We start from the raw sequence: 10,549 nt of genomic DNA on the forward strand, positions 1-10,549 counted from the left end.
GCATCTAGCTAAAAAATTATCATTTTATTTTCATTTTTTAAAAATAAATTTACTTGGCCCTGGCCGGCTGACTCAGTGGTAGAGCATCGACCCGGCATGTGAAAGTCCCAGGTTCGATTCCCATTCAGAGCACACAAGAGAAGCACCCATCTGCTTCTCCACCTTTCCCCCTCTCCTTTCTATCTCTCTCTTCCCCTCCCGCAGCCAAGGCTCCACTGGAGCAAAGTTGGCCCAGACACTGAGGATGGCTCCATGGCCTTCACCTCAGGCACTAGAATGGCCCCAGTTGCAACGAAGGAATGCCCCCTTAGTGGGCATGCCAGGTGGATCCCGGTGGGGGGCATGTGTGAGTCTCTCTGCCTCCCCGCTTCTCGTTTCAGAAAAATACAATTAAAAAAAGAAAAAGAATAAAAAATATATAAAAAATTAAATAAATTTACTTATCGATTTTAGAGAGAGCAAGGAAGAGAAAGAGGAAGGGAGAGAGAGAGAGAAATACCAGTTTGTTGTTCCACTTATTTGTGCATTCAGTGGTTGGTTCCTGTTTGTGCTCTGAGGGGATTGAACCCTCAACCTTTGTGTGAATGATGTTCCAATCAATTCAGCTACCTGGCCAGGAAATTTTTGCTCTTTTTAAAGAACCAACTTTTGGTTTCATTGATTTCCCATATTGTTTTTCTATTTTCTTTCATTTATCTCTGCTCTACTCTTTATATTTCCTTGCTTATGTTAGCTCTGGGTTTAGTTCTCCTTTTTCTAGTTCTTTAAGGTATAAACTTAGCTTGTTGATCTAAAATCATTCTTTTTTTTTTTTCATTCTTATTTTTTAATGTAGGTATTTATAGCTATTACTTTCCCCCTCAGCACCACACTTGCTGCATCCGCTAAGTTTTTTGTGTTGTGTTTTCACTTTTGTTCATTTTTTTTTTTTTTAAATATGGAACGCTTCACGAATTTGCGTGTCATCCTTGCGCAGGGGCCATGCTAATCTTCTCTGTATCGTTCCAATTTTAGTATATGTGCTGCCGAAGCGAGCACCACTTTTGTTCATTTTTTAAAATATATTTTATTCAATTTAGAGAGGGGAGAGAAGGAGAGAGAGAGAGAGAGAGAGAGAGAGAGAGAGAGAGAGAGAGAAGGAAGAGCAGGAAGCATCAACTCCCATATGTGCCTTGACCAGGCAAGCCCAGGGTTTCGAACCGACGACCTCGGTGTTTTCAGGTTGACGCTTTATCCATTGTGCCACCACAGGTCAGGCACTTTTGTTCATTTTTAAGTATTTTCTAATTTCCTCAATCCACTGATTGTTTAAAGTGTGTTGTTTAACTTCTACAGTTTTGTGAATTTTACAGTTTTTAATTGTTTTTATTTATTGATTTTTAGAGAAAGAGGGGAAGGGAAAAAAAAGAGAAAGAGACATCAATTTGTTATTCCAATTATTTACATATTCATTGGTTGAATCTTGTATGTGCCCTGAGAGGGGATTGAACCCACAACCTTGGTATATCGGGATGAGGCTCTAACCAACTAAGCTACCCAGCTGGGGCTACAGTTTTTCTTATGTTGCTGATTTCTAACTCCATCTATGATTGAAGAAAATACTTTCCATATATCTACCTTATTAAATTAATCGAGGAGGCCTGACCTGTGGTGGCGCAGTGGATCAAGCATCGACCTGGAATGCTGAGGTTGCTGGTTCAAAACTCTGGGCTTGCCTGATCAAGGCACATATGGGAGTTGATGCTTCCTGCTCCTCCCCCCTTCTCTCTCTCTATCTCTCTCTCTCTGTCTCTCTTCTCTAAAATGAATAAATAAAAATAATTTAAGCCCAGGCTGGATGGCTCAGTGGTAGAGCGTCGGCCTGGCGTGCAGGAATCCCAGGTTCAATTCCCGGCCAGGGCACACAGGAGAAGCGCCCATCTGCTTCTCCACCCCTCCCCCTCTCCTTCCTCTCTGTCTCTCTCTTCCCCTCCCACAGCCAAGGCTCCACTGGAGCAAAGTTGGCCCAGGCGCTGAGGATGGCTCTGTGGCCTCTGCCTCAGGCGCTAGGATGGCTCTGGTTGCAACAGAGCAACACCCCAGATGGGCAGAGATTGCCCCTTGGTGGACATGCCGGGTGGATCCTGGTTGGGCGCATAAGGGAGTCTGTTTGACTGCCTCCCTGTTTCCAACTTCAGAAAAATACAATAATAATAATTATTATTATTTAAAATAAATAAATTAATTAACCGAGACTTAGTCTGTGGCCTAACATATGGTTTATCCTGGAAAATGTCCCCTGTGCACTTGAAAAGAATGTATATGTTGTTGTTTGGTAGAGTGTTCAGATTATCTGTCTGTTAGACCTAGTAGGTCTATTGTGTTGTTCAAGTCTTCTATTCCTTAATTATTTCTTGTCTGGTTGTTCTATCCATGCATGAGAGTGGGATTTTAAAATCTCCATATATTATTATAGAACTTTCTATTCTCCCTTCAATTATGTCAGTTTTTGCCTCATATATTTTCCTGATCTGTTATTAGGTAGGTGAAGGTTTACAACTGTTCTATCTTCTTGCTCTATTGAACCTTTTATTAATATATAATAGCCTTCTTTTCCTCATTACCTTTATGACTTAAAGTCTATCTTGTATGGTAAGGGTACAGCCAACCCTGATTAGTGACTGCGAGGAATATCTCTACCATTCTGTCACTTTCAATCTGTCTGTGTCTTTGGCTTTAAAGTAAGTCTCCTGTAGACAACATATAATTGGATCATGTATATTTTATCCATTCTGCTGATCTATGTCTTCAATTGAAGAATTTAACTATTTGCATTTAAAGTAATTTCTGATGAGTCTGACCAGGCGGTGGCGCAGTGAATAGAGCGTCGGACTGGAATGCATAGGACCCAGGTTTGAGACCCCGAGGTCGCCAGCTTGAGCGCGGGCTCATCTGGTTTGAGCAAAAGCCCACCAGCTTGAACCCAAGGTCGATGGCTCGAGCAGGGGGTTACTCGGTCTGCTGAAGGCCCGCGGTCAAGGCACATATGAGAAAGCAATCAATGAACAACTAAGGTGTTGCAACGCGCAATGAAAAACTAATGATTGATGCTTCTCATCTCTCTTCGTTCCTGTCTGTCTGTCCCTGTCTATCCCTCTCTCTGACTCACTCTCTGTCTCTGTAAAAAAAAAAAAAAAGTAATTTCTGATGAAAAAGGATTTCTGTCATTTGACTGGCGGCTTCAGTTCCTCACAACAAGGGCCTCTCCACAGGGCTGCCTAATATTCCCAACACAGGGCAGCTGGCTCTTCCCCAGACTGAGATATCAAAATCCAAGTGCAGTCGCCTCATCTGTGGTGGCACAGTGGGTAAAAGCATCGACCTGGAACACCACCAAGGTCGCTGGTTCAAAAAACCCCTGGGCTTCCTTGGTCAAGGCACATATGGGAGTTGATGCTTTATGCTCCTCCCTCCCTTCTCTCTCTGTCTCTCTCTCTCTCTGTCTCCTCTCTCTAAAATGAATAAATAAAATCTAAAAAGAAAAAATCCAAGTGCAACCAGGATGGAAGGCACCATGCTGTTCTATAACCTGTCTCTCTGTTTCTCACTCACACACAAAACACACCATCACTTCTCCTTTATCTTGTTTGTTAGAAGTGAGTCACTAAATCCAGCCCACACTCAAGGACGGGGAATACGGCTCCACCTCTCGCAGAGGGGTGTATCAAAGAATATGTGAAGATACTTTTTGAAATCACCGCAGCTCCTTCACAAGCCTCCTCGTTCACCTAACCCCCTCCCCCCCAGGGCCCTGTGAGGTGAGCAGGCCGGATAATGAGACCCAGGGGACCCGGCTGTACTCACAGGCCTGGTAGGTGATGCTGGAACCCAGGACTCATGAACCTCCCCTCCCCACCCACACCCCAGACAGGAACACTCTCACCTTTGCATGGCATGTCTCACTTTTTGTACCATTTCCTTTTCTCTCTTCCATCTCTGGTCCTCGTGACAATCCTGGGAAGTATATCAGAGATTACTAAACATTGAGAGGCCAAGCGATCTAGATCATGTGTTGTGGAATAGTGCACCTGAAACCTGTGTAATTTTGTTAACCAGCGTCACACCAATAATGTCAATAAAAAGGGAGGAAAAAGCAGCCAAGTGAAACGTGGGTTCTGGTCATGGTTCTGGCCAGCTCCGCTGTGTGATCTGGGGCCTGCCCTAGCCCTCTCTAGGCCTCCTTATCCTTCTCTGCAGAATGTTAAAGGGCTGATACTGTAAAAAGTAATAAACAGAAACCTCATTTACAGTGAAACAGTGGGGCCAGAATGGGCAGTTCTCACGCCCTATGTCAATCACAAAGCACAACAGGGAAACCTTTGTAACAGCTCTTCCCAACGTCCTTTCCCCCTTTAAGACGGAGCCTCCCTCTCTGTTTAGAGGATTTGCATTTGCCCACCAGGATGGCATGTTCCGAACTGCAATTTCTCGTTGTTCCCGAATAAACTCATTATGCTGCAGAAATATCTGGCTGACATTTATTTATGATCAACAATATTCAAAGAGGGTACAATGACAACTCTTATACTGATATAAAATGGACCCGTGTCAAAAGGTTTAACTCCTCAATTTATGAGGAAGCCCAGAGATTACAACCTATTCTGAAGAAAACACAAAGAACCATACATTTATAGTCAGATAAGACATGCCGAAACAAATTTCTAAATAGTTGCAAAACTGGAAGAACTGCCAAAACTGGTCCCTATCCATGGCAATCAATTGCATTCCAATTGTGGCATAGTCACTGTTAGAATTTTTATAGAAGAATTAATTAATTGCTTAACTCAGTTTTTTTTTTGTTTGTTTGTTTTTTTTTTTGCATTTTTCTGAAGCTGGAAACGGAGAGACAGACAGACTCCCACATGCGCCTGACCGGGATCCACCCGGCACGCTCACCATGAGGCGACGCTCTGCCCACCAGGGAGCGATGCTCTGCCCATCCTGGGCGTCGCCATGTTGTGACCTGAGCCACTCTAGCGCCTGAGGCAGAGGCCACAGAGCCATCCCCAGTGCCTGGGCCATCTTTGCTCCAATGGAGCCTTGGCTGCGGGAGGGGAAGAGAAAGACAGAGAGGAAGGCGCGGGGAGGGGTGGAGAAGCAAATGGGCGCTTCTCCTGTGTGCCCTGGCCGGGAATCGAAACCGGGTCCTCCGCACGCTAGGCCGAGGCTCTACCGCTGAGCCAACCGGCCAGGGCTTAACTCAGTTTTTACAAGTTAATGTCCACGTCTACTCCTACAGAGGTACCCAGGCAGCCTCGTCAAGGGCACGCCAGGCAGACAATCTGACACATCTGGGTCAGAACTCCCACTGAAGTTCAAAGTCTCAAAGTCTCGCAACTTTTCAAGGATAAAAATAAGGATGTTGATCTCTGAATCTTCTAGCTCTGAAATTCTCTGGGCCTAAGCCTCAATTAGCAGATAAAACTGAGGCTGCTTGTGGGGAGCATCCTGGGAGTGGTCCCCTTCCAGTTGCCCCCACAGGGCCTGCCTCCTGCCTTTCCCCTTCCCCATCTCCACCCAGGAAGATAAGGACAAAGCACCCTGTCCTCTCTGGACACCAGAGTCTCCTTTTGGAAAAGAACTGAATTTTCTGGCTCCTTCTCCTGTCCTGACCCAGAAGTAGGACCCCTACCACACTGACTTTGTAGGAGTGCAGAGCAAGCCACCCCAAGATGTGCCTCAGTGCTGTGTGTATTATTCTGAGCTAAAGGCAACCAAGTCCCTGCAGACTCAAGAGAAACTTCCTGGTGCCAACTTGGACTTGGTGAACATGTTAAGGACACTACTCTTTTATGGATTCTTGTTGTATTGGCCAAGAGTTTGCTTAAAGGCTTTAAACAAAAAAAATAAAAAATATATATATATATGACTGGATAAAGAAGATGCAGCACATATACACTATGGAATACTACTTAGCCATAAGAAATGATGACATCGGATCATTTACAACAACATGGATGGACCTTGATAACATTATACAGAGTGAAATAAGTAAATCAGAAAAAACTAAGCTTTATTGGCCCTGACCGTCGGCCAGTGGTAGAGCCTCGGCCTGGTGTGCGGGAGTCCCAGGTTCGATTCCTGGCCAGGGCACACAGGAGAAGTATCTATCTGCTTCTCCACCCCTCCCCCTCTCCTTCCTCTTTGTCTCTCTCTTCCCCTCCCACAGCCAAGGCTCCATTGGAGCAAAGTTGGCCCGGGTGCTGAGGATGGCTCTGTGGCCTCTGCCTCAGGCGCTAGAGTGGTTCTGATTGCGGCAGAGCGACGCCCCAGATGGGCAGAGTATCGCCCCCTGGTGGGCATGCCGGGTGGATCCCGGTTGGGCGCATGCGGGAGTCTGTCTGACTGCCTCCCGGTTCCAACTTCAGGAAAAAAAAATAAAAATAAAAAAATAAAAAGGTCATCCCTTAAAAAAAAAAAAAAGAAAAAAACAAGAACTGCATGACTCCATACATTGGTGGGACATAAAAACGAGACTAAGAGACATGGACAAGAATGTGGTGTTTATGGGGAGGGGGAGGGAAGGAGAGAGAGGGGAAGGGGAGGGGGAGGGGCACAAAGAAAACTAGATAGAAGGTGACTGAAGACAATCTGACTTTGGGTGATGGGTATGCAATATAATTGAATGACAAAATAACCTGGACATGTTTTCTTTGAATATATGTACCCTGATTTATTGATGTCATAAAATTAATAAAAATTTATGTATATATATAAAAAAAGAGAAACTTCTGCTCCCCCCTAAACTACATATGTAGAAGAATTTAAATTAGGAGGCTGGGCCTGACCTGTGGTGGCGCAGTGGATAAAGCGTCGACCTGGAAATGCTGAGGTCACCAGTTCGAAATCCTGGGCTTGCCTGTCAAGGCACATATGGGAGTTGATACTTCCAGCTCCTCCCCCCTCTCTCTCTCCTCTCTCTCTCTCCTCTCTCTCCCTCTCTCTCTCCTCTCTAAAATGAATAAATAAAATTTTTTAAAAATTAAAAAAAAAAATTAGGAGGCTGGCCCAACATGAGAGCTGACCAATGGCTTTCTACTATCTATATGTTAGAGAAAACTCCTCATTATGGAGCACACTGTCTCTGCAATCGCCCTCTGAGGCCTCAAGCTGCGGTATCTCATCCCCAGCTCAGGACTCCTTATACACCTCAACCCCCTTTCTACCTGAGCCTCTAGTACAGGTGGGCTCTGACTCTCATACATACGCATGTAATTAAATCTGGCCATTTCTTCTTGTTAATCTGTCTCCTATTTGATTAGAACCATGAGGGCAGAAAAAAGTTTCTTTGTCCCCTACAACTTGAAGTATATTATGAATAGCACATAAGTCAAAACCAGCCTAATCATCAAAGGCACTTGTGTTAATCCATGCAGGGAGCTAACACACTCAGAATAAAAAGGGAAGAAATACCATTGTCCTGAAAGGTCTAGGCTCCTACCTGGGCTGAGCTCTGCGAAGTCATTGTGGGTAATTATGGGTTATCAGAATCCACCATCCCAGCAAGACAACCACCCCATTGTGACAGTCGTGGCCCCTCTGAAGCAGGGACGTTAGGGCTAACTTTCTGCGTTGCTGTTGTTCCACTTTTAAGATTTACTGTCTTAGCAACTTTCAAAAATACAACCAGTATTATTTATTTATTTATTTATTTATTTATTTTAAATACTGAAGATGGAAACGGGGAGGCAGTCAGACAGACTCCCGTATGCACCCGACAGGGATCCACCCGGCATGCCCACCAGGGGGCAATGCTCTGCCCATCTGGGGGTTTCTCTGTTGCAACCAGAGCCATTTTAGCGCCTGAGGCAGAGGCCATGGAGCCATCCTCAGCACCCAGGCCAACTTTGCTCCAATGGAGCCTTGGCTGCAGGAGGGGTAGAAAGAGACAGAGAGGAAGGAGAGGGGGAGGGGTGGAGAAGCAGATGGGCACTTCTGTGTGCCCTGGCCGGGAATCGAACCCGGGACTCCTGCACACCAGGCCAACACTCTACCACTGAGCCAACCGACCAGGGCCACAACCAGTATTATTATTTTTTTGTATTTTTCTGAAGCTGGAAATGGGGAGAGACAGTCAGACAGACTCCCGCATGCGCCCGACCGGGATCCACCCGGCACTCCCACCAGGGGGCGATGCTCTACCTCTCCAGGGCATTGCTCTGCCACGACCAGAGCCACTCTAGCACCTGGGGCAGAGGCCAAGGAGCCATCCCCAGCGCCCAGGCCATCTTTGCTCCAATGGAGCCTTGGCTGCGGGAGGGGAAGAGAGAGACAGAGAGGAAGGAGAGGGGGAGGGGTGGAGAAGCAGATGGGCGCCTCTCCTGTGTGCCCTGGCTGGGAATCGAACCCGGGACCTCTGCACGCCAGGCCGACGCTCTACCACTGAGCCAACCGACCAGGGCTGCACAACCAGTATTATTAACTGTTGTCACCATACGGCCATTACATGCCTTTCTGGTTTTAATTCCTGTAAAGCCAGTAGCCGCGGCCACCATCACAGCCACCTGGCCATGCAGGTTTGCACTGGATTCGGACAGTCGGTAAAGAAACAACGGAGCCAAAAGCTGGTGGGCCATCATCTTTAATCCTAGCTTGCACCTGGCGGGCAAGTAAAAACACACACTGGGCTCCAAAACCCACTCATTCAGTGCTCACAAAGCTACTGACTTATCCGAGTTTCCTAGAATCAAAGGTTTCTAGCTCACCAGACTTATTCACCTCTGTTCCCCATCTCCTGCCTTCTCCCTGCACAAACTGTGCACAAACTGGCTTCTCCCTCAGCACTCCACCATCTTAGCTGCTTCTGGCCTCCTCCATGTGGCCTTTCTCTGCTCTCCTCTCTACTGCTAATCTCAGAAACCGAAAGCGAGCAAGCTCCTGGTCTGCCCCACTTTATAGTGTAGAAACCAAAACCTTTAATTCAATACACAAACAAGGAAGTCTCTGATACAAAGTCACTTATCTGAGTCATAATGGGATTCCTCATGAGAGTGCACCCACCCCACATCAAAAAGGGTGGGAAAGGCTTAGTCCTAAAACCAAGCCCCAGGCTAGAAGGATCCTGCCTGCCCACAGCCTGTCCCCCCACACCCAATACAAACTATAAGCGAGCAAACATATACATCATATTTACAAACTTATTTGACCAACAGTTCCCCTCCATCCCACTTCCTATAATTACCCCCTCAACCTCTCCACTCCATCTCCAGGTTTTAGCCAATGCATCTGTTATTGTTTTGTGACTGGGAACTCCAGAAGCCTCAAAGATCTTTCTTAATTCTCCACTCCCCTCACTCTGAGCTGGCTACTCCTTCCCAGATGGAAAGTCGAAGAGGCCCATAGGGCATGAAATGGGTGGAGGAATGCGTATCTAAGCCAGGAGGGCCAGAGAGGAGAAGTGACATGCCCAAGGTCACATAGCTAGGCTGCACCTCCTCAGTGGAGCAGAGAGGGTGGAGGGTGAGGAGAGACAGAGGCTGGGAGCACCTGAGTTTTGCCGACCTCTTTCTAGAGGACGCAGATTGGTAGGTGGGGGAGGAGGTACATGGCTCCTTCAAGACTGCAGTAAGACAAGCCTGACCAGGCGGTGACGCAGTGGATGGAGCGTAGGACTGGGATGCAGAGGACCCAGGTTCAAGACCCCAAGGTCGCCAGCTTGAGCCGGGCTCATCTGGTTTGAGCAAAGCTCACCAGCTTGGACCCAAGGTCGCTGGCTCGAGCAAGGGGTTACTCAGTCTGCAGAAGGCCCACGGTCAAGGCATATATGAGAAAGCAATCAATGAACAACTAAGGTGCCGCAACAAAAAACTGATGATTGATACTTCTGTTTGTCCCTATCTATCCCTCTCTCTGACTCTCTCTCTGTTTCAGAAAAAAAAAGAGACTGCAGTGTGACAAAAGGTGACTCCCTTTACCTACGCAGTATTCCAGCTGCACTCTGCGGTAGATTAAACATGGTCACAAATTGTTCCTCCCCTCAGAAAGAGACTGTTCCCCTATCTCTGAGTCCGGTCTGTTCTGGAGTCAGGGGTGCAAGCTTAGGTCTCAGGACACTTGGCGCCTTGGCTTCCTCTCAGAACAGAGCCTGCAGACAGCCAAGTGCACAGCAGGCCAGCTCCTGGGGGTGGGGGGATGGGACGGGACTGCCCGAGTGGGTAAAGTGAAAAAGGCTGAGCTATGGAAACAGTAAAAAAATCTTATCTGCATTTCCCCTATCTGATCAAAGCAGTCACTCCTAAAAATACCACTACCCTCTCCTCCCAGGGAGTTTCTGATGTAGAGAAAGACTGCCTGTAAAGCCAGAAGCCAGGGCTGCCAACACAGCAGCCACCTGGCTCATGCAGGTTCACATTGGATTCGGACAGTCGGTAAGGAAACAACGGAGCCAAAAACTGGTGGGCCATAGTCTTTAATCCTAGCTTGCACCCGGCGGGCAAGTAAAAATACACACTGGAATCCAAAACCCACTCACATTCAGTGCTCACAAAGCCACTGACTTATCCGAGTTTCC

The 10,549-nt window shown here is 46.9% G+C and overlaps 1 non-coding gene across 1 annotated transcript; it reads right to left on the reverse strand.

The window, feature by feature from the left end:
• Positions 1 to 931: 931 nt before the first annotated feature.
• Positions 932 to 1,038, reverse strand: LOC136315780 (U6 spliceosomal RNA). Its single transcript, XR_010727569.1, has one exon. It is a non-coding gene; the product is annotated as a U6 spliceosomal RNA (small nuclear RNA).
• Between the last annotated feature and the right edge of the window lie 9,511 nt (positions 1,039 to 10,549).

Source organism: Saccopteryx bilineata, chromosome 11, assembly GCF_036850765.1.
Source record: "Saccopteryx bilineata isolate mSacBil1 chromosome 11, mSacBil1_pri_phased_curated, whole genome shotgun sequence".
Classification (NCBI taxonomy): Eukaryota; Metazoa; Chordata; class Mammalia; order Chiroptera; family Emballonuridae; genus Saccopteryx; species Saccopteryx bilineata.